Genomic DNA, 25,370 nt, shown 5'->3' with positions numbered 1-25,370 from the left:
AAATGCTATAATGCACCATTAGTGTGTTTCCTTCCAACAATGATGGCAATAATCCAAATTCCCCTTAGGCCTGTGCTTTGATTTAATGTAGATTAATGAACCGCAGTCTACAGTATAAATTCTCATATTAACTAATGAACAAGCAGAAAACATTGTTTAATCAAGCTTTATACTATACTTTCCCTTATCCCCTGCAACCATAGACAAGACCCATTTATATGCATTCTTTATAAGTCTGTCTAGACCCTTTGAATATTCTTGAGTTTTTCTTTAGGAAAAGATAGTCTGTGTTACATTCTAAATAGCCAAAATAATTGATACTTCTGAGTTATATTTCATGATGTACAGTTAATTAGGGACTATTGGAAGGTATGTTTCTAAGAATGCATTTGCCCCAGAGGCATAAAGCTGATATTTGTGTATCAGGGATTTTTTGTTTGTTTGTTTTTTGGTTGGTTTGAAGAAATACCGTCTTGTGTTAAATAGTCTCTGCTTTTCTAAAATGTGCAAAATAGAAATTTGAAATCTGACATTTTAGTCCCCACACCAGAAAAGGCCTCACATTGCAGAAGCAAAATGATTAATGGAGAAATGGAGAATGATAAGTGGAGAAAATTATAGCAAGTATCAGTGTCTCCAAGTAGTTTCCTCTGAACCTGCATTATGTCTGGGAAAATCCAGAGATATACTGATGTTCATAGTATCTGGATTCCACACTGATGACCTACTGTACAATCAGAGCTGGATTAAGGCTAAAAGGAGACCTAGGCACTAGGCAAGTTAGTGCTTTTGAGGCACCCTCCTTGCCTGATGAGGCATGAGGATGAGGATACTGCATGCAGTGCTGGGTGCCAGCACCAGGCGGGTTGACCGCCCTCTCCCTCAGACGCACACAGTGATGCAGTGATCCAAGAAGCAGTGCAGAAAATCTGTTAGCCAGTCAGGGTAACTAGTCCTGCTTTGTATTGTTGGTTAGTGCCTTCTGAAAGTATAACATCACTGCCATAAAGCAAGATCTTCTGTTGTTTTCAAAAAAAGAAGCAGTAGCAAAAAAAAAAAAACAATAACAAAAAAAAAAGCAATAACTTTTTTTTTCCCAAAACTGCAATAATTTATATCTCACTCCACATTGTTTTAGGTAAAAAAAATGTATTCTGGTGACAGTATCCCTTTAAGCTGTTTGGAATTGAAATTTTTCATCTTGCTTCCTAACTTGAAAACTGCCTGGTTATAAAATTTACATCTCAATACGACAGATAATTGCTGCATTTTAAATCCTGGATTATCATTTTCTAATAACCCTGCACCCAGAGACATCTCATATAATAAAGCTGTATTTGAATATATTTTACACAGAAAAGCCACAGAGACGTAATATAAGAATAGCTAAGAAAAAAGGCCATGCTTTGTAACCATTCATTTACTGATTTTCAAACAATCGGGCTGGGAACATATTGTATAAGTTATTATCCTTAATTATACCGCTCTCTTTTTTTTACTTCAGCTATGCAGTTGGGTTAGAGGATTAAAGCAGATACATGATATGCTCCAAAATGTATTTTAAGAGGGGTATGTAAGTATAAGGCAACTGCAACTTTTAAACTGTGTAATTAGAGACAATCCTAGCCCTCAATTACTTTAAAGATTACCTTTGATACTATTATACAGAATCAAGCTCATATGTATAATATAATATAGGAAAGTGTTTGTTCTTTTTGAATCAATAGGGGGGGATCTTTAATATGTCTTTGATTTTGACCTAAACTTTGAAAATTCAATTACAAAAGTAAATTAAAAAAATTAAGGGTTATTCAGTTACTAGCAAGATGCAAAGTTCTGTTACCATTACAGTTCTCTGAGGACATAGTGAGGTAAATAATTTATATTAAGTTGGGCCAAGAGTTCCAAAGGGCTCAAAGAGATCTAAATAATGTATAATAAATATTTGGAAATGATGCAAAAAATGGTATATGAACAATGCCAACATTATGGCCAAATGGGCAATTTGGTTTTGAATATTAGCAGGACTATTTGGGAGGCAGCTTGGGCCAAGAGTTCCAAAGGGCTCAAAGAAATCTAAGAAGCCAGTTAGACAGCAAAATAACCCCAGGGCAATGTGGATTTTATATAGGAATTATCGTATATGTAAAAATGGCTCATGGCCTGTCTTCATCCTAATGATGTCCTAGTAACAGGGTTCAGCAATCAGACCAAACCATACTCCCTATCCAACCTATATGTTATTTTTTCCAGGTCCTTAAGTAGACAGGTATTTAGGATTAAAAGTATTTGCCCACAGGGTGCAAGACAGGGTTGCTACTATTTCTGGAAAAAAAATACTGGCCTTTCTATATTTTTATGATTGTTCCCTATTAATAACATTGGCATCATGCAACGTTTTTACTGGCCAGGACAGTAAAATAGCAGCCGGCTGCCACACCTAGTTGGAAGTCAAAGCTTTCTAACCAAGACAAAGGCAGAGCACACCCTATTTCCAGTATCGCCTAGGGACCCAGTCCCATGACTGCGGGTTAACCATGTGCTTGATGTGGATGTTTGAATCTGATTTACTAAATACACTAGATCAATATTTGCCTTAGCATGCAACTTTTACTACTGTAACTACATGCAAGTGATGACTAAATGATGCAGATTTAGCAGGAATATGTGACCCCCCCTGGCATTATAATATATAGTAAATATATTATATTATCTGTGGTTAGTGATAATCAAATTTGTCCCATGTCACGTCACCAAAAAATCGCAAAAATCTGAATTGAAGGCAACAAATTTTACACGTGCAACTTATTTTTTTTTACTCCAAATGCATTAAAGTCAATGGACATTTTTTTTCTCACTCCAAATGCATTAAAGGCAATGGACATTTTTGTCTTGGCAACTTTTTTGTTGTGGCAAATGTTTTTACTGAGAATTTTTGTTGCAGTTTCGCAAAAAAATTTGCAGATGGCAAAATGTGGAATTTAGCTGCAATTCCATGCCTGCCGAAAAAATTTGCTCATCACTGTAGTTGTTTCCAATATATAAATCCTTTGTACAAAATTATTCTAGCAAACTAAATAACAACAAAATAATAAATAAGTGAAAACACAAATAATAAATTAAAATAAAGCCTTGTATTAAGTCAGCTTAAACAATTTTATATAATGGAAAAATACAAGTAAATCACAGGTAACACATCACTCACTGGCCTCACCTGCTAAAGGCTCCTTAATCTGTTCTGAAGTTTCAAGTCTTCAAGTAGAACATAATGGTTTTTTAAACTATTTTTAATATAAAAGGAGAAGGAAAGGTAAAAACTAAGTAAGCTTTATCAGAAAGGTCTATGTAAATACAGCCATAGCACTCACAGAGTGAGTGTCAGACTTCCTCTCTCAGAAAAATCCTTTATTCCCTGGGCCCAAGTCTGCAGCTCTATCCCTTCTCTTGCTCCCTCTACCATAAGAATTCACTCCCCCTCCCATCAGAATGTGTGATCTGAGCTACCAGCAGCCAGAGCTGCAGCACAGAAGCTACTGAGATCAAGCTAAAATGGCAGCTGCTATCTTAAACAAACAGAGAGAGATTCCATGGCTGTTTACTCAGGTATGGTAAAGCTTTCTGCGGGAATACATATCGTGTTCTAGCTTGTACTAATGTGGCTAATCTATTGGCAGTAAAACTGTAGCTGTAAAAGCAGCCATACACAGGCCAGCTTGATATACAATCCGATGGTCCATGTATGGTATGACTGGGCGTGGTCGAATCAAACTGGGCACGGTCGCGACAGATAGGGCACAGGCACATCAAATCGGGTGCGGACGTGGCAAATCGGTTGCGTCAAAAAAGGCGCAGTTGCGGCAAAAAAACACGGGTGACAAAAAATTTAACGCGGGCGACAAAAAAGACACGGACAACAAAAAGAATTGTGCGACAAATGCGTTTCACAAATTTTTCACCATTTCGCAAATTTTCTTGCCGTTTCGTGAATTTTATGGCGAAGCGAAATGGGACAGATTTGCTCATCACTAGTAGTGAACAATTTGCAAAACAGCGAAAAGTTTGTGAAACACAAAAAATTATGTGCTGCAAAAAGATAAAAAGAACCATGTGCACCAAAAAAATGACTCACACAATGCACGCCACATTTTTTCCACTGCTAACTTTTGCAGTCGTTTTGTGGAAAAATTTGCCAGTGGTGAAATGTGGAAATTCACTCTGAATCCATGCCTGCCGAAAAATTTCAAAAACAATGTATCCTAACCATTTAGATTGCAAGCTCTTCTGAGTACGTCCTCTGGTGCTATTTTTTCCTCCATAACCCTTTTGTTAAATTGCAGTATTACCCCTGTTATAAATGTAAAGCTCTAAATAACTTGCTGGTGCTGTCAAAAGAACTGCCAACAGAACTAGCTCACGTACAGTAATTCACTTAAATCCACTTGCTTTTGGAAAAATGAATCATAGAAAGGTGCAGTGGGAAAACTCATCTGTGCACAGTTTGAATTCATGTGATATTTTAGAAAGATAATGGTTCGTCAAAGGTCATATAACCAATAAAATAAGCAGTATTGCTATTATGCAGAACATAAATGAATTCAGAGTGAGAGATTCTGCATTATTTCAGTTTAATTACATTTTACAAAACTGCATTTTGGGACCTGGAATGTCTCTTTGACTAATAAATATCAAGAGGTTATTTGATTTCTATGTATACTAAATTATATTTATCATAAAGGACAAAAAGAAAAATGGGAAAAATATGGAAAAGAGGAAGAGGGAAACACAAACCCCAATGGGTTATGCAGTTTTTCCAGGTCACAAAACACTGCTGAATATGCAAGCCAGCGACATAGTAAGGGTTATTTAAAAATCACAAATGTTTCCTTTACACAACCAGCTGTAAATGCCCAAGATTCTATAATATATATTTTATATATAATATTATATTTTTAAAATATGTGTTGTTTGAGATTGTGCAGGCATGCACAGATCTTGCCAGTTCTGAGAGCACATGTACGTTCCCAATTGCAGTGAGCAAAGGGCAATTTTGAGCTCAGTTGTCATGGTTTTTTTGCCTGACAATGCAGTTTTTTTTCCACAGAATTCAAGCTTTATTGTGGTCCCAAGATGGCGATACACTTGTTCCTATTATGCTGCATCTGGTGCAAATTTGTTTGCTTCATTGCACAACAGGTGCAATTCCGCCACATATTCTTTAAGTCCACCTGGAGTGATTTACTGTGTCCTGTGCCAATGCCGAAACGCGGAAATCTGCTGCAAATTGATGCCTGCCAAAAAATATATATTTTTTTGATGCACGCCACTTTTTCTCACGCTGCAAATTTTTTCCACTGCTAACTTTTGCAGTTGTTTTGTGGAAAAATCTGCCATTGGCGAAACACGGAAATTCACCCTGAATCCATGCCTGCCGAAAAATTGAATTTTTGACCAGTGTCACTGAGAAAAAAGTCCCACTGAAAAAGTTGCCATGAAAAGAAGTCACCTTTAAAAAAAAACTGTTGACTTCAATGCATTTCACAAAATTTCGCCTTTCCACAAATTTTTCAAACTGGGACCGATTCACTCATCACAAATGGCCACCTAAAGACACTTTTTTTTTGTTTTTAAAGTGACAAAGAGACACAGCCTTTTTTTTTCAAAACAATTTGCCAATGCCAAAATGTGGAAATCTGCTGTGAATCCATGCCTGGCGAAAAAATTCGCTCATCACTACTGTAATGATAGCGGTGTTACCTGCTAATTATTATTAACATTTATTTATAAAGCGCCAACATATTGCGCAGCGCTGTACAATAATGATGAGCGAATCTGTCCGTTTGTCTGTCTGTTTCGCTATAAAATTTGCGAAACTACATCTTTTTGTCACCGCGTCTATTTTATTGTCACCCGCATTTTTTTTGATGTGACCACACAAGTTTTTTTACCACGTGTAAAAATTCGCTCATTCCTATTACCTGCAACTGACTGCAGGGAAATAGCAGGGGCTGCAACTGCACTTGTGGACGTCCTCTGATATTTTGTAAGGTTCTTTGGAGCACTATGCCTAAAGGAGTAGGAAATGTAAAATCACTGGGATGTTCCAAATGTTACCCCCCCCCCCCCCCCCCAGTGAATAAAATCACTTACCTGATACCCTGGAGTACTTTTCAGCAAGCACCACAATGATCATCTTCTCCTGCTTCTTCAACACATCTGCAGTAAGTGAAAAGGCCAGCTTTTTGCTTAAAGTTCAGCTTTTCCCTCAGCTGCACATGCCTAACACTTGGCACCCCTACTTTTCCTCTCCTTTAGGCTCACCAAAACATTTGTAATACAACATAATAGAATAGTTTAACTACTGACATGGAGTACGTAACTGCTTTAGTTTAGTTCAATAAGTACAACATACTATCAGTACAGAGAAAAAGCAAAACTGAAGACTGTTTTGTTTAAGGGCTCTGATCCTGTTTTTATTCTGTAATCCTTGTTTGGTAAATGATTATAACTACCCTACCTGTTATAACTGATTATAAAGTGACTGCTGTCAGTGATAAATGATGACAAAGAAGCACACTATGGGAAATGGCATTGCTGAATTTTGGAGCTTTTCTGGTTAATAGACCCATGTATTAACCCAGTTGACCCAGTTGTTTAAAAACTAGGTCTCTATTTCAGAAAGATACATCATTGAAATATTGCTACTTTTAACAATAAAAAAAATGTATTGTGTCTCCAGCCTAAATCACAGTGGTTCTGTTCTATAGCAGCCCAAGTGTGATATTTAAAGGCCAGAAATGGCTGGTTTGACCTTAGTCTATCTGTAAGGTTAAAAAACATCAGACAGTACAACTTCTTTAATTTAGAAATCACATCTACAAGATGGCTACATAAAATAATGCAAGTACACAGATAAAAATAAAAAGGATGTGACTCAGAATCTATATGGGGATCTCAGGATTGCAGTCCCTCCTCTCCTCACTGCAGAGCTAAAATCAGGAACCATTCTGTTGAGTGGGCGTGCTGTGCAGAGTAACTACAACATTACAGAAATATTTGTGGCTTTGAAAACACAGGAAAAACATTTTTAATCTTTCCAAAATATAATGTAAAACATTTTTCATTTTTTATTAACATTTATCCAAAAAATGTCATAGAAAGTGTCATAAGCAGCACTTGGGATTTATGGATTGCCACAAATAAATGTGGCCTTTTTTCTTAAAGGACATGTAAAGCCTACATTTGCCTACAATGTATATCAGTTGGGCACGTCTCCCCCACCCAAATGGCACCATTTGTACTGTATATATCCCCTCCGTTTGCCAGCACCATCACATTTTCCTAAAGCAAATAGCAGCTTTCACCTGGTGGCCATTTTTCCTCTGATACATAATCAGTTACATTTAAATCTGCAAACAGCATACACACACACACAGACCCTTATTCAGCATACATTTCATGAAGAATACAGGCTCACACAGGCACAACTGTCTTTGATAAAAGTTCTGCTTTGTTTGAGCTGAGCTCAGGAGAGTTGGTTGGGAGACAAAAATTGAAGCAGACAGCTAGAGCTGAGTTTCTATGGGAACCAGCAATGCCATCTCTTTACTGGCTGCTAGACTGGGGGGGGGCGTGTTTGGTAATCTGAGTTTAGAACAACTGAGCATGCCCACAAGCCAACAGCCAAAGCAAATTCCTGAGGGAATATATATATATAATAGCCTCTGGACAGCCAGTGTGGCAGGTATTGAAAGATTTCAAAGAGGCTGTTCACTGATTACCTTTTTTTGTGTGGGGTTTACATGTCCTTTAAGATGCCTGCCTATGTTTCTTAGAGAAACAATAGGGTCCAAATTGCTAAGTGCAAAAAATTGGCACAAACTATCATTTTTTTCTACAATGAAACAGAAATGGAATTGCAGCTGTACCTATGAGACAAAAATATTGACACAGATATTACATTTGTTCATTTGTTACTAGTTAATACATTTCAAACAAATGGGTGCCTGCAAGGTACGATCTAAAAGGGATGTGTAATGTGTAAAGAATAACATTTTTCACATTATATATAGGGAATGCTGCTCTTATGGTAATTTTTTTGGTAAATATACATTTTAGCCTGCACCAAGTTTCTTTGTGTTTGAGTGCAAACACTTATAGTTACATAGTTACACAGGGTGGAAAAAAGACCAGAGGCCATCAAGTTCAACCCTTCCAAGTAAACCCAGCACTAGTAATGGGCGAAATGTTTCACCAGGCATGGATTCAGCGCACGTCCAAAAATTGTCACCCACGTCAATATAAATAGTCACAAGTGTCAAAAGAATAGTCGAGCGTCAAAATAAATAGTCGCGGGTCAAAATAAATAGTTGCAGGTCAAAAGAATAGTTGTGAGAGACAATTTTCTTGACGTGCAACATTTTTGCCGTTTCGCAAATTTTACAATGTTTCGCGAAATTTTCAGTGAAGCGAAACAGGGACAGATTCACTCATCACTACCCAGCACACACAAACCTAAACTTACCTATCCATACACTCACATAAATAAACTATATATACTAATACTACTATGACCATAACGATTGTCCTCTCTTTCTCTAACAAAATAAATGTTTAAAAAATCTTGCAGTCATGTCCTGGAGGCTGGAATGTTCTGGAAGAATTAGGCAGGCCAGGCAATCCATTCCAGTGGTCCAGCTCACATATTGGAGCAGATTTTACGGGAAGGCTGTCCTGTGTAAAGGACAGAGGGTATCTCTGAGCAGGGCACAGGGCAGGAAGGTTACCTGTGTGTGACTGAGTCATTGGGGAATTGAGAAAAGGAGACTGAGCAATTCCCCAAGAAGTACTGGGAGTACAGGCCCCAACATTTGTGTTTTGTTACTGGTAGTCCACAAGGGGCCCATTTTAGTGAGAGAAATTTGTGGAGGCAATGCCCAGTGGGCAGGATTTATTTTTTTATGATTTATGTTTTGTATACTGAAATAGACACCCCTCTGTTTAAATTAATGTCAAGAAAGTGTCTATTGTGAATCCCTCAAGCATACAAGGGGTACAGAGGTTCATCTTCCACAAAAACACCTGGTTTTAGCTTGTGAGTGTTTACTTCTGCAATATTAAGTCCTAGTTTTATATCAATTATTGAGCTTACATGGGGAATTCATTGTCTACTTTGCTTTTGATCAGCATTTACAATTATGTGGCTTTAAATCAAATGGATATTGACTGTTTCAAGTACACTAGCTTTCTGGCAGTAGTGGTTGCACTTTTAACAGGATTATTTAACTGAAGCTAGGAAATCCCTATGAGAATTGTCACTAATTGCCTCTCTTGCCTGTTATTGCATGAGCACATTGTTCCAAATACAATAAATAAAAAATATTAACAAATAGTAAATAAGCAAAAATGCACAAATTCTAAATAAATTTAATGAAGGAAGAAATTGATTGCCCTCTTTTCACCCGTGGTCATTTTTTAATTCTTCTTGACATAAATGATGTATTACTTATCATCAAGGTTAAATCTTTGCACCAATTAATGGAGCTCATTTATGAACATGGGGCAAATCTACACCTAGGCAGTAACCCATAGCAACCAATCAGTCATTAGCTTTTTATTTTTGAGACAGCTGTAGATAAAGCAATACAAGCAAAAAATTAATTGGCCGCCAAGAGTAACTTCCCTTGGATAAATTAACCCCAGTAACTCAAATTTGCCCATTGGTTGTGCCTACACATATGCAGGAGTGCATGTTAATGACACATGAAAATCCCATACAGATATAGGCAGATTTATCAAAGGTTGGGTATAATAATGTCTAGAAATTGTGTCTGGAATAATTATTTCACAGTTTGTTATCTTGGCTAAAAGATGTGAAAATGTATTTGTGTATATTTTATCACATTTAAAAAGCTTTTTGCATTTGCATTCTGAAAACTTTTCCTGCTTCAAAAACTTTGCTCATTTCGAAAAAAATGTCATTAATTTGGCTCATTTATGAAACTTTTTTCCTCCAATAATAAATGTTCTTCATCAACAACTTTAAAATCTGCTCTAAATCATTGCCAGTGGTGAAAAGTCATAATGCAATGCAATGAAGCTCCTGCAATTCTGTACAAATTTATTTCACATCTTTTTACTCAGTAAAAAGTAGCAGTTGTTGTTGTTGCTAATCACCATCACCATAAAACGTATTTATAAAGTGCTAACATATTCAACAAATCATTAACATTTATTGACAGAAACTCAAATATTGATTGATGCTGGAGGTTAGGGTTAGAAGAGCACCATACTAGGAAACAATAATACATACAGACTTTTAGTCTTGATTTTTCAAATGAGAAACTCTGAAAAGATGAAGTGAATGAAGCTGAATGCTTTTTCTGCAATGTGCTGTGTGATCCTCACTTTAATGAGTCCTGTGATATGCCAATCACCTGTGTGATCATGATATAAAAGGTATGACTCATATTAAGGATTGAAATAGAAATAAGATCAGTTTAGTATGAAGAAACTAATTCTAAACTTTACCACTGCTGCTAAAAATAGTAGTGCCGAGTAACCATCACTGATTGACATAAAGAGGTTTATTGTGATGCACTGAAGGGTGCACTTCTTCTGGACCTATTAAGCTGAAAGAATATCATTAATGGAAAATTCCATAGAACAATATTGTTAATTAACCTTTGCAACCTTGCTTGGCAGATCATAAGTGAGCTTAAGGATTGCTATTAGTGATGTGTAGGCAGGCCCGATACCTGCGAGTTGGGTATGTTCGAGCCGACCTCGCCACATCAACTAAAGCAACTTCAACATCAGCTTCTGCCACCCTCCCTGCCTGCAAACTTACACTGCCGGCTTCCTCTTCCGGCTCTCTAATTTATAGGTGCATGCCTGGCATACCCGCCCCTTTTTGTAACATCATTCTGGGGTGCGGGTCTATAAATAGAGGAAGGAAGCCGGGCAGGGTTTGGGTTGGGAGCGGGTGGGTTAGGGTCAGGTGTGGGTTGAGTATTTCTCGACCTGCACATCACTAATTGCTATTATCCTATGTTCATATGTTCATATGCCATTTTTGCACATTGTTTTAGAGGTAGTTAATCATTCACATCAGCCCCTACTCCACTGGAGCTTAGTACCACACATCACATCCGCATAATGATCTGTTCATCTGGAGCCAGTTAGGTCAGTGGCACACTTAACAGCATTTTGTTTTCTAAAGTCGGAAACCATTTCAGAGAGATTAGCCACCTGCAGTAGCAGAGATTTTCTACTGTCTTTAAGCTGACAAATGCTAAATGTGTAAAAGCTAATGTGTTTTTTTAATATAAACATAGGCTCACCTCAAACCTCTAACTGTATTTTTTTCATCATAAACTCTAAGCAGAAGGGATCAAGCTTTTTTTATTCCTTGACTCTGCTCTAAATATCTCACATATTTTGAGCTGAATATTAGTGGGTTTATGTAGTAAAATATTCTCTCTCAGTTACATAACATTAATAACAACCACTCAAATCTTTGCTGTTATCTTTCTAACTTCTTTAGACAGATAGGGGGTTATGTAGTATAAGGTGAACATTTTCTACAAAATCTAATCACCCATGGCAACCAATCTGCATAAACCAATTACTGGTCACCTCTTCAAAGTAAACATCTTATTGGTTGTTATGTGTCATTGCACCCAAGCAAACTTTGTACCTTTTATTACATACAGGGGATAAAATCTATATGCTATTTGGATGCTCCTGGTTACTGGACCAGAGAAAATGTTGCCTTATACTACATGTCCCTATGTGACTTTTCCTTTCCAAATCTAAATATATTTTTGGAAGGTTCTGGGAGAGCTATTAATTATCCTTGGCCCACAAAATAAAGAAAAGTTGCCTTATTAATATACAGAAAAGGAACAGCATTATCAGAGGGTTACAGGTTGAGTGTCACTGGTATAAACATACAAGTATCACCTTTATCTGCAATAAGCTTTTCTTTTCTTTTTTTTTTTTTAATTGAAACATGTTCAAAGGTTTGAAAAAGGATAATGATTAATTACGAAGATACCACCCTTTCATGTTCATTTCAAATCAATTACTTGGGTTGCAGAACAAATACAGTAGCAAAAACAAGAGCTTCCTGCATATTTTATGTAGTTGCTTTAGTTATCATTTTTAACACAATTTTATGAAATGATAACTCTAAACACATGGCTAAATGCATATGAGCAATTTTTTGCTGCGCCATTAAAATGTTACCCTAAAGCTATTTTAAATCCGTCTAGTCTAAATCCCTTTAATCAACCTAATGAATCAGTCAAACAAATGCAATGTAAATTACTTGGCAAATTGTGTCAAGAGATCAACTTTCTGATGAACTGACACAAGTATCACCTATGATAAATGTGTTCATTTCTTAATTTTTTTTTTTTTTTTTTTCATAAATGGAAATATAGTTCGAACAGCTGGGAATATTCTATAATATCTTCCCCAGAGACAATGCAAAAACACAGCTGCAGAGATCTCAGTACACCATCCACTTGTGATTCTTTGAAATGTTCATCCCTTTAAATGTATAATGCGTATGTAGCATCTTGAGGTGGTCAACCTTCCATTAAATACTGTGATAATAAGTCATTCAGATTCATGCTTAAGCTTTAGTTGCTTTTCTATGCAACTTTGGGATATTTAGCTGAGCTTAATTCATTTTTTTGTCTTATTCATTCCGCTGTTTGCTAGTTGCTATTGGTTTATTTAGTTTGCCTTCTGTTAACTTTTCTGTTTAGAATATACTTTTTGTAATACTGCACTGAATTAAGAGAGATCCAAAGGGTTTAAAAAGTTGTCAGCCCACCTGAATACTGCAGGATCCTAGAACTCGCTCTATCTATTACTATAGCTAAATTTCATTGGTTCAATCTAATTTTGCAGATGTATCAACACTTATTATTATTATTAACATTTATTTATAAAGTGCCAACATATTCCGCAGCGCTGTACAATAGGTGACTGAGAAAAAGCATTTCTTCCACAGATTTCTTCTGAGATTTATCAATGTTATAGGCTTTTTCAATTGAAAATATATTAGGGGAGATTACTCTTATTAAAAGAATCTATGATTGGACTACATAATTTTTAATTGGTAAATACATTCTGTAGAAGCTCTTTGGAAACTTAAGTCCAGAACACTTCTTTACTTCTGGCATTTTCAAGCACAAGATAATTGACATGAGAAATAATTAGCTACCAGACTCTAATTGATTGAACAACTGATTAGCCTTAATGTGTTTTAATATTTTAAAGTTTTTTTAATGAACTAATGAACTAAGATCCTGATTCTAATAGCTTGATGGTCACACCACTCCATACCCCTCCTTTGTCTTTTTATCAAATTAGGAACATGATTCTAATTGATTAAGTGATTTATCAGCCACAACATTTTCTATTTACCCTAATAATCCACTCTCTGTTTGATTATCTATTGATAATAGTATTTAATGTGTAAAATAGAAAACATGCACTTTGGTTTTATTTTTACTTGTATTTATACTGTATGAACTATATGTTATTGTGTTTTTTTACTATTCATTGATTGTGGAAATAAATTGATTGATTGTACCATAAGTAGTGATTTGTGAGCGCCAACTCTCAGGGGTTAATATGAGAAATAATAAAAGTGAGAAATTGATAGCAAGAAATGTACAATAAGATGTGTTATGTGTTAAAAAAATAAATATTTGGAAGATTTTTTGGAGGATTTCAGAGGTCAGAGGAGACATAAAATTTGGCGAAAACAATTCTATTTGGACAAACACTTGAAAACTGACGCCTCTTTTTTTTCTTTTGGGAAGACTATTGAAGAATCTTTGCATTTTAATTGTATTTAACATTCAGAAATGTAAGGGCAGATTTACTAAAACTCTAACATTCTGAATATTTTTAAAAATCCAAACTTTTCGGAATTGTCACGCCAAAAACTCAAATGTTTCAGATTGTCGCACAAAATCCAGGATCAAAAACCCAAAACCTATAAAGTTTTGAGACAAAGAAGAATCTTTGACTTCTACATGATCTCAACAAGCTTTAGCTGGTAAATTGTCTGATTCAGATTTTTAGCTGTTTGGATGCATAGTAAATCTCAAAAGAGTCACCACCTTTTTTTTCCCTGACTTTTAGCACTAAGAATCAGAAAAAAACCTCTGATAGTTAGTAAATGGCTCCCATAGTGTAGTTTTTATAAATATTCCAGTTGCTGTAGAATTTTATTGGGCAGTCTAGCCCTTGGAAATGGTTTACAGTATATAAGAACATGAATGATTTTGCATGTGTGTCTCCAGCTGGACTGAATTGTGTAACCCCCCCCCAGAAACAGTAATTTATAAATATAAAAATAATAATACTATTCTTTATATGCAGAAAAGTATGCATTTGAATCTCCTTTTAAGGCTAATATTCTCTTAACCCATCAGTAAAAAATATTTTTCTTTTCATTCATTCTCCATTTGTTGAAATTTGTACAATTTTTTCGTAATGGAATGATTCATTCCAGCATAAAATATTCATTGTTAAATACAAAAAAATTTACCTACTTCTCCCTCTTTAAAAATAGCAACATAAAATAAGTCATGATATTTTATTCTGCCATAATTCTCCCTTATTTAAGTCATTAAAATGTCATCGAAATCTAATTTTACTTATTACTACTTTGACATTTCCTTTTCGACTTAGCAAATTTTAAATGTTACAAAAGGCAATTAGAATATAGTAGAGTATATACAATATTAAAATGCAATAGAAGGGTAAATGAACTAGTACCCTCTTTGTAAATGCTCTTTTACTAATGCTGTGCAACTCTGCCTCAGTGCAGCAACCTATTGCTTATTGGTTGCTATGGGTTACTGCACTGAGGCAATTTTGCCCACTGTTACTAAAAGAGCCCTAAGTGTAATATAAGACAAACTGTTAAAAAGGAACCCCAAAAACTAATCATGTAAACACATTCATATTTTTTTTTCTTTAGCGACAGTTTGTAGCTCATAGGTACCTACTGAGGATGTTCAAATGCAAATATAGCTGTTACTATGACTAATCTATTTTTACTTGTATTTATGAGGGAATATGGGGGGAAAACTCACTTTTGGGGGAAAAAGAAACATAATTGAGATACAATATTATTGTGACTATTATTGTGACTTTCCATATAAATGCATATAAATGCATGAAATTGAATGGTTTACTCTTAATTGTGTATTGTGTTCAGGATTTTTTAAAAAACACTTTTTTGAATGCTTTATTTTATTGATAGTTGAATCCCCAGTTGTCTTCTATTCAAAGAAAATCTTTGTATTTCCATTGTTCCTGTACCACAGCCTTGTTTATTAAATTGAATTCTAGGGTAACACAGGCATTTTATTTGAGATTAGCTCCTCTTTAAAAGCAAATGTATACCTGTATGGCAGCCTTTCATAAGGCAGCAATATCTTTCCTTAGCTCCTACAGCTTCCATTATTTCTCCCTCATTATCCATCATCTATTCCACTCCATTTTCATGCTGACATTTCATGTTGGTGTCCCTTATTTATCTGTTTAGAGATTTATAGAGGTAATTTTCCATAATCAGTGCTTCATGTTTTTCTTTCTTTGCAGAAGCTTTCAGCAATCTGAAGCAGAATAATGCAGGATATATATAATATAATTGCTTGCACTCTTGGCATTTTCCCAAAGAGGTACCTGTCAGTTTAAGAAATATTACACTTTCAACATTGAGTCTAGGTAAATAAAGATGCTAGCATACTTACCATAAGTCATATTATGGGCATATGATTTCAACCATTACATGTTTTTTACAGGCAACATTATCTACGGGAGTTGTGTTTTGTACATTAGGAGTCAAAAGTAGAAAAGGAAAGGCTTAACTATACCAACTGCTTTTTGTAGTGCCGGGTGTAAGCTGCTTACGCCACTGCAAGGAGAACTATATGATATAAAATAATCACACTGCGGCATTCTAAATGATATGCACCATTTGAGTGCTGCAACAAGATTGTTTTGAATAGTTTTGTACATTAGAGGTCATGTACAAAGGCCTTCAATGCAAGTATTTGCAAGTGTTAGGACAGAAAATCGTACCCCTTAATGATCATTCAAGACCCAGGTCCTTGTAGCTTTCTGCACCTTGATCTACATGAGATTAATGTATGGTGCAGAATGTAGCCCTTGCAGTTGAAGGCAGTCATAAAGACAGGATTCCCTAGCACCCAACACCTGTATGTTTGGGCAGTATATGAAGAATTATATTTTTGTATATTTATCTTCAGTGCAATGAAAATTTATACTATAAATGCTGAATTAAAATTTATATCCACTCAGTAGTGCTGATGATACCCCATATCTAAATTAAAGGCTATTAAAAGTTCTAGCACTATACAAAACTTCAAGGGTCTCTTTTTAAAACTGTTAATTTAGATATCCTCGCTTAATTCCACATACATTTCACTACTTGCTATTCAATCCTGCTCACAAGTATATGCACTTTAACTCTGTGCATAAACTCTAGCACCAGCCCCCTATCACTGTAATGCTGAATTCCCACTACCAGGCCATCCCATCTTTTCTGCTTCCCTATAAGGTTCACTGTCCATGCCGCCCAATGTAACCAGCCTCACTTACCAACCTCTTTAGTTTACTGCTAAAATGACACAGACAGAAGTCATATTGATGCTTCTCTGACACCCCATATTAGTGCCTGTCATCTCTACTAACAGCATTAACATGGGCAAATTGTCAAAGCGGCACTAATAGCAAAGCTAACAAGCACTTATATGTGTGCACTGTCAAATCAGCTTCAACAGGAGTGCTGATACATGGCTTTTGATGGCACTCCTTTTGGCACCAATGTGACAGAGAACCCATATTAGTAGATGTCAGCAAAACTATCAGCACTGCACTGACAGCACACCCATGTCCTTGATAATGGCACTGCCGACATGCACTAGTATAGCACTGACAGAACAGTATACATATACCCACAGTCTCTGTCCATTTAAGCTCTAAACCACACATTCTGATGTCAGAACTTGTAATTTATAAAGACAACATTTACAGTGTATTGCACTGTAACATAGTCACACTGTAGATTGTAATGTCAAAATTTCCTAGCATAGCATCTAATGCAGCAGTTTCCAGTTTCTTATATTGTTTCCTTGCACCAACACTGTTAATTTCCTCCACTGAATATAATATAAAGAGGGTTCTGACATTTTGACTGCAGAAATATAAATGGAATGGGACCCATGTTACCAATGATTCAGTCATCTGTCAGCCTGATAAATGGATTAGTGTAAGCGGTGTTCCAGTGGGGAAATGCAGCCTATAGGGCTTCCAGCTAATTATATTTAAGTTGTTTAGTACTGCTGGGAAGCTGCATCCAGGCAACTGCTGAAAGCTTTGATACAGCGAGCACCATTAGATTGTGTGTTCAGAAACTCATTACCCTTTCATGCTTTGCTCTGCCTGGAATTGAGGAAGTTGACATGAAGTAGAGAGAAAGAATCAATATTTGAAAAGACATTTTATTTTGCTTCTGGTCCGTTTCCTGATTCAGCAGCAAATGTGGTCCCTGTAATGTCTTGGTCAATTGCACCTTTTCATGTAAAGGCAGGTAGCATTTAAAGTTTTTATCCTCATGTTAGCTTGCTGCTTTAGCTACAATTGCTTTTTGGTAGCTTTATTTTTATTCTGTAAATACATATTTTAGCAAGTTTTTTGGGAACAATAATCCCAACAGATTTTAAGACCTAACTTTTACTGCAAAACAAAATACCTCTCACTGGAATATTTTTCTTGCTGCAGGACCACTGAGGCTTTGGTTTCTATATAAAGTACAACAGCAAGTAGCACTCACAGGTGTAAAGTATTTACCAGAGGTGCCTGGAAGAAGCCAGACATTCTTGTGCATACAACAAGAATGGGACAGTGTACTTGTTCTATCTGGGGCTTGGGCAGTGCCAGGCAGTGCCAGGGGTATATCGGAGGCTGCAGCACAATCACCACACTTATTAACATGATTCAATCTGTAATACACGTTATTTATCTGCTCAAGGTGAGCATCAAAACATACTGAGTAGGTTTAGATAGACAGGTGGGTTGGGATGCTGAGAAGAGGAGCTCTGCTTAAACAACAAAAGAAGAACCTTGGCTTGGTGTTTAGCAGAACAAGGCCATGCTCCATGCAGAGGAGAGCCCAGAAAGTGCAGAAGTAGAGAAAAGTGTGAATGGCACAGATACTTAACTGGTTGAAATAAAATTATTCACATTTGGTAATAGAAAAGTGTCAACTATTGGCCATATACAGGTCAATAAAAGTTGACTAGACATTTCAAGACTAATGGGCACATTTACTAATCCACGAACATCCGAAAAGTGTTCGAATGCGTGTTTTTTGTTATGATCGGTATTTTTGCAACTTTTTCGCCGCCGTTGCGAAATAATCGTACTGTCGTGCCGAGTACGAAAGTTTCGGATTCTTTCAAGCTTCAGTATCGTGACTTTCCTTGGGCCAGGTTGGAGCTGCAGAGTGCCATTGAGTCCTATGGGAGGCTTCCAAAATCATGCAAAGTCGCAAAGGTATGCCCTCCATTTACGAGCGCTCAACACGAAAAAGTCGCGACAATTCGTGAAAAAGTCGTAATGGCAACGAAAAAGTCGTGACAATTCGCGGAAATGTAGTAACGGCGACGAAAAAGTTGCAACAATTCGCGGAAAAGTCGTAACGGCGTCGAAAAAATCGCAAAATGTTCGTTTCCAATACAATTTTTTTCCCATTTGGGATTTGGATTCGTGGATTAGTAAATGGTAGTAAATGATAGTAAAAGGGTCAGATTTATTAAAATTCGTATTTGTGTAATTTTCATGGGTTTTTTCTACCATGACTAAAGGATTATAAAAAAGCACAAATGAAAAGAATTGTGGAAAGAATACAAAACAAAACAAATTTAAGTGAATCTCCCCCCCCTAAAATTTCTAAAACCTCTAATTAATTCCAAATGGCATATAAGTGACTAAACTGGTCAAAGAACAGCTCGTTGGGCAGCCTCTCCAAATTATCAAATGTTTAAGTCTGTATAACTGTAGGCATCTGTTTTCAAAATGACCCAGGTACTATCTTTTGACTTGGGTAGCTAAAAAACATATTTGCAAATTGTTAAAACGTGTGTGTACTTCCTTTAAAACAAAGAATTCTATCCTGCACACAATGGAGATGTAGTTAGACTGCTTCCCACCATTGTCATCTGACAGAAGGTGTGCAGGAAACTAAACTGACATAGAAACTAACAACAGACATTATAGAGTGACATTTCAGCATTATAAAGGAAGGAGGTATAGTGGTATGATATTATAATGTGATATTATCTCTCATAGTGAATGGTTTTGTGCAATCCATTCTGCTTCATCTGTAGTAAATGATGATCTGCAAACCAACATATTCAAGACATTCTGGTTCAACAGTGTTTCTATTTTTGATCTGAATAGGTCTGCTTTCCTTACCATGAAAATGGATTTATGATATTTTGACCTTTCAGGAGGGGGATGGGTTATGGATGAATATTTCCTTATGCGAATGGATCATGTCTCAGCTAAACCATGAGCTTCAACATGCAAGGATTTCTATATTCTTAAATGGCTAAAGGAATAAAAAAAGAGTTTAATGGCGTTACCACATGCTAGACTACATTCTACCCTGGAGAGTTACAAACAAGACAAATTATTATTAAATCCTGAGTACATCAACCAAGAGTTTGCATATATACCTAACTATATGGATATTAATAGATGGGTACAATGATAAACAGAGCCAGACAAACACAGAGATAAATAAAAAGAAAGGGAGTCCTCATAACTTATTGGAAAGGCAATTGGCCCTTAAAGGAAATGTAAACCATTAAAATAAGTTAATGCAAAAGTGCTATTATAATTACTTTTGCAATTTACATGTTTTTTGAAGATTCTAAAATATGACGAAAAGTGAATATGTCTAATATAATTAATTTTGGTCAGGTTTGTAATGTAAAATGCTAATATTACTGCAAAGGTCCTGCAAGAAAGTGTATGTAGTTAATAGTGGTGGACCAGTCCATTGTACAGCACTGCATGTACAAATATCATCTGCATAGAAGAGTTATTAGAAGGAAACCCTGTAGGTAGATATCAAATATAGAGTTGGTGCAAGATAGCTTAAGAACTAGATGTGTTATGAACTAGATAACATTAAAGGAGACATATTGGATAAATGGGAAAACCCTAATTTTTTAGGCAATTATGAATAATATACGGTGCTGGGTTCCCTTTGGGCTAAACATTAACCCTATCTGTAACAATGGCCCCTTTATTGGAGCTCCCTATAGGTCCTATCACTTCTCTGTCCCAGTTTGAAATGAAGAGTGGGCGTGTCCTAACGGTCCCTGCCAGAAGCACAGTAGGAGGGGGAGAGCCAATCACTGCCCTGCACTCACACAAGCAAAGACAGGCTTCAGTTCCCTATCAGGTCAGCCTAGCTGCTGATTGGTTCCTATCCTACAGTGCAGTGTACGGAGGGCCGCCGGCTCCCCAGCTCATCCAGAGAATTCAGCCAGCAGGAAGTGGAACAGATGGGCGGGGCTAGTGGGGTTTTTGTGGAATTTCTCAATAAATCAGTCAGAAACACAAGTTTTTAAAGCACAATCCTTCTATATCTAGAGGAGTATAATTCACTGGTACATTCATAATTTTTATAGGATATGTCTCCTTTAAAGATAAAATATTAGGTGTGGTTCTGCCAATAGGTCTATTATATATATATAGGTCAATATATGTATTGACTGTCTATTGGTCTGACATGTTGCTGTGACATGAATCAATTAAAAATGTAATTTGACAAGAGGTGCCCAAACTTCTGAACAATGTATAGCTGAAAATAATCAGAGAAAAATTGACAATAGAATGATTAAAGTAAAATGGAAAAGATAACAACGTTTACGAGTTTCATATGTCAAAATTTTAGTTAATATATCCTTAAGGCAAGCTGACAAAGTGAATACAACAAAATCAGAAAAGAAAAACAATCAATTCCATAACATTTTTGTATTGTCCTTTACTGTCCAGGATGCTTATCCAACAGCCCTCCTGCCATTATTGACCTATAGTCCTCAGCATTCCCTAGACTGCTGAAGGCTATAAGATTGTGTAAGGCAAAAGATAGGAGGAGAGCTACAGGTTAGACACCCTTGCTTTTTATTGGCTGTTTTTATTCAGGTTGCATTCAGCTTTAAGTTCACTCTGACTTTTATTCTACTTCTCTGTGGCAAATTTATTCTACTAACTTGATACAATTTGCTGTTATTGTTGTTCTATCCAACCGGCTAGAGCTACACGATTTATATCTTTATTGATTGCTTTGCAGAATCCCAGAAGGTGCAGAGAATGCTAATTTAATGTTAACAGCTTTTCTGAATTAAAATTCATTATCTGATATAACAACAGAAAAGAACTTTGCTTCTCAGCTTAAGGAAATCAAAAACCCATCAACAATTTTTTTTTACATCCCAACGCAGGACCAAGGGAATGTAAGATTACCGTTTTCATCTAGTTATTTTAATCAGAATGAATTTTCAGCTGATTTACAGCCTTCTTCCCCTAACTCTTCCTTTCCTCTGATTCGACATTCTCAAACAATTACCCCTATTACAGACAAAATGCATTTTAATTATTTTTATAGACGTGTACTATCCCACAGGGGCACATTACACACCAACACTTGCTATCAGCAATTCTTGTTAACACAAAAGGAAGAGTTTCCCATAGCAGTTATCATCTGCTTTCTCTGTTTAGTGGAGATTACTCCCTCATTACCCTCCAAATATGGTCTTCACCACAGGGTGCAGTGTTGAGATTTATTGTTTGATAGGTTTACAATGGAAAAGCCTGCATGGCTCATTTCTCTCCCTTTGTCACTGTTTGATATCGGCCTCGAGTATTGTGATAGGTATGATTGCTGCATGCAAAAAAAGACTGCCTCTACAGCAAACACTGCCACCCTTTAACACAACTAAAGTTATTTCTCAGGTGGCACAAACAGTGCAATATTTATGTAAATATGTATATTTATTCTCATACACATATGTGCAAAATATTCCTGGTTATGAGGATTCATTAATAAAAGAAGATAAAAAAATATTATGTGTACATTCAGCGCTGTACAGTAGAACATACAGTTACATTTAAGTGTTAAAAAGATAGTATCCACAGTAATTGAGGATCTCTAACTTATCCACATTTATTATTATTTTTGTAATTTATCTGTACTATATTTTATGTAGCTTGTTGGATTGTAAACCCTACAGGGCAGGGATCTCCTTCCTCTTATCTTTTTAACACTTAAATGTAACTGTATGTTCTACTGTACAGCGCTGAATGTACACATAATATTTTTTTTATCTTCTTTTATTATACCTATGCTAGCAAAGGGTCTGGCATTTGTGTCCTCACTAAATGCTAGCTACAGAAAACTATCTAACTAAACCTCAACTTACTCTGTTGTTCCAGTCCACTGAGTCCAGTTCTGATTGGTTAGTAAGCATTAATAATTTGAGTAAGTGGGTTTTGAATTTCTGAGATACTTCATAGAATTACAAGTCTCTAAGCAACTGTAGAGCATAAGCTGCTTTGCCTACATAAGTCTAGGTATCCACAATACACCCTACTCTACTAGGGGTTTGTACTCTAAAGCTAACCCTTCATTTGGGGCCTCATGCAACTCTTTGTACTACATCATCTCTCCTATAGGGAACAAACCAAGAGATAATCTCTTTGAGTTTCTGTTCCTTAAAGAATCATTCAGTAAAAATAGCTTCCTCTTCTCATACATTTTTTTGGCAATGGATCCAAATTGTTTTTGCTTGGCATATATCCCTAAAGGTTAAAGAGTTGACCTGTGTCAATGGGAAGGGGCAGTAAATCATGTGTCTGTATTTATAAATATAAAAATATACCAAGGCCTGTTTTAAAATGGCAGGGTCTCTGAAATAGAATAAATTAGTTACTAGTTACTGATTCATCAAACTGTAGATGTAAATGTATATTTTGCTTTACTTACATGTTGGAGTTATGTATATATTTCTATATTTCACCTGGCTGTCTAATGGACTAAGCTTTTGTCTTTGTGGGATTTAGTTTGTTTGGATACTTTGTATAAATCTATTAATAATTTCTTTTTAAACTAATACCAGGGAAGTGAAACTTTGGATTTCAATAAATAAATCATATTTTAGCTTTGATGGATATACTTTATTTCTATGCAAATACACCCATTAGAAATATTCACCTTTAAACAGTCAAGTAGGTCAGAATCAAGTCAGTCAGTCAACAATAATATTAATACTAGAGCACAGAGGAACTTTGCAAACAACGATTGACAATTGGACACTAAATCCGGGGAGGTCTAGTCATGTTGACTTTGGCATTTGGCACAATGATATCACATGACATGTTGATCTAGTCACATCACACCGGCACTAGGAACCTATGCTGTAGAGTTGCAATGAAATACAGTCATGGTAGTGGCTGCCATCAACTACCAGGCCGACCCATATTTTTAGACCTGTCTACACATCATTTCAGTACTGTTTATCGCAAACCACTGAAAATATACAAATTAAGTGATAATGTGCAAGTTCTGTTCTGCCTATTATTATTGGTATTTAATTTTTCAATATATTTTGTTTGTATTTAGGAATATATTGGTACATGTCAATGAGTTCTAAAGGTAATTTCCAAGTCAGGTAGACTGTATGTACACATTCTTGGATAAATTATATTTCTGTCTATTTTCATTGTATAAATAGGGTCTCTTCTCCCCTAATATGATTAATGTAAAAACAGTTGCATTTCCATGTAGTCTTGCTGCCAGATCTGAAGCTTCTCTAACAAGTCTGAACTGTCAGAAAATCAATTGGCATATTTTTATCACTTTTTGCATGAAGCAAGTCAAATACATTAAATGCCATGTGGAAGTCAAAGTTGATGACTTAAATAAAAAAGAGAGCTGATCACATCATTCATTGCTGTCTTATCGTTAATTGACAGGATGCATCAAGATTTATATTGATTCTGAAGCATGAAAACATTTTTGATGACACTTCAGGCAAACTGACATTTAAAGACCTTTCTAAAAGAACAGGTACCGAACAGTGTTTTCCAATGATAATGCTCTATTAGTTATTTTAACTTGTACAATACAATACAAAATGTGTATCTTACATGTGGCCAAATTTATCAGGTTTTGTTGATCTTAAATATAGTTATAGGAAATGGGAACATTGGGTTTTTAATTTCTGTGGCTTATTAACATTGAATTTTAAGCACTTAAACAATTTTGATTAAATACTAGAATTCTCAGGACCTGGGGTTTTCCAGATAAGTGATCTTTCTGTAATTTGGATCACCATACCTTAAGTCTGTTAACAATCCCTAGAGTTTGTTTTTCTAAAATGAATAAACTCGCATATCGAATGCTTGCTTATTTATTAATAAGGAAACCCCATTCAAATAAAAAACTTTCATATGTCAAATTTCTTAAGTTTACGAGCCCTAAACCCCTAAACATTATTAAACCAATTGGAATTGTTTTGCTCCCAAAATAGATGCATACAACTTCAACTTCAACATCAACTACAAGATGTTGTTTTATTATTATAGAGAAAAAGCTGCTATTGTTCTTGCATTGGTTTTAGAGAAGTCCCAAGCTGCAGGTAGTTGGATACCGAACTATTCTTTTTTTTTAAAAAAAAAGCCTCCTTTCCTCTTAAGAAGGTTAAAACCACTCTTTTTTTTAGTAATTGTACAATCATAGAATATGGGAACACCATAAGGGAACCTTTTTAAACTACAGGGTATAAGAGCAGGCCTAATGACTCCCACATAAGAATTGTACATACTGTTATGGATCCCCAGATGGAAAGATATATAATCCGGGGAAGAAGTGCAAGAAGGAAGGCAAGAGCAAGCTTCCTTGCATGCACTTTAGCACGCACATCTGTCCCTGGTCTGACTGCAGTCTGCACCTTGCACAATATTTAAAAAAATCTGCAGTGTTATAGGGCATAGGCCAAGTGCTTTTGCCTTTCTATTTTTTCACCACTGATATTGAACACAATGGTAAATTGCCTGGTAGGAAATATAACTTTTTAAAATGGTTCAGGCCATTTTAACTGATGCCATATCTAAGGGATCAGTATCACTATCACTAAAATTTATCAGGCTCCATCCGGCATGGTCTTGTGTCCCTAAAGGGAAAAGTAAATGACCCTGACTGTTTATATCTACCCTCTACATGAAACAAACTTTACTCT

The 25,370-nt window shown here is 35.9% G+C and overlaps 1 protein-coding gene across 7 annotated transcripts in view; it reads left to right on the top strand.

Annotated features, from left to right (window-relative positions):
* The window catches only part of tbl1x (transducin beta like 1 X-linked), a 142,210-nt gene that overhangs the window by 58,887 nt on the left and 57,953 nt on the right, over positions 1–25,370 (top strand). For 4 of the 7 annotated variants that reach the window (XM_031895696.1, XM_031895698.1, XM_031895695.1 and 1 more), the window contains 1 exon segment: positions 24,106–24,199. The exons of the other annotated variants lie outside the window; for them this stretch is intronic. The gene's annotated coding sequence lies outside the window, so the exon portion shown is untranslated. 7 annotated transcript variants of the gene reach the window in all.

The sequence above is a fragment of the Xenopus tropicalis genome, chromosome 2, assembly GCF_000004195.4.
Source record: "Xenopus tropicalis strain Nigerian chromosome 2, UCB_Xtro_10.0, whole genome shotgun sequence".
Lineage (NCBI taxonomy): Eukaryota > Metazoa > Chordata > Amphibia > Anura > Pipidae > Xenopus > Xenopus tropicalis.
This window is presented reverse-complemented; position numbering and strand designations above follow the sequence as displayed.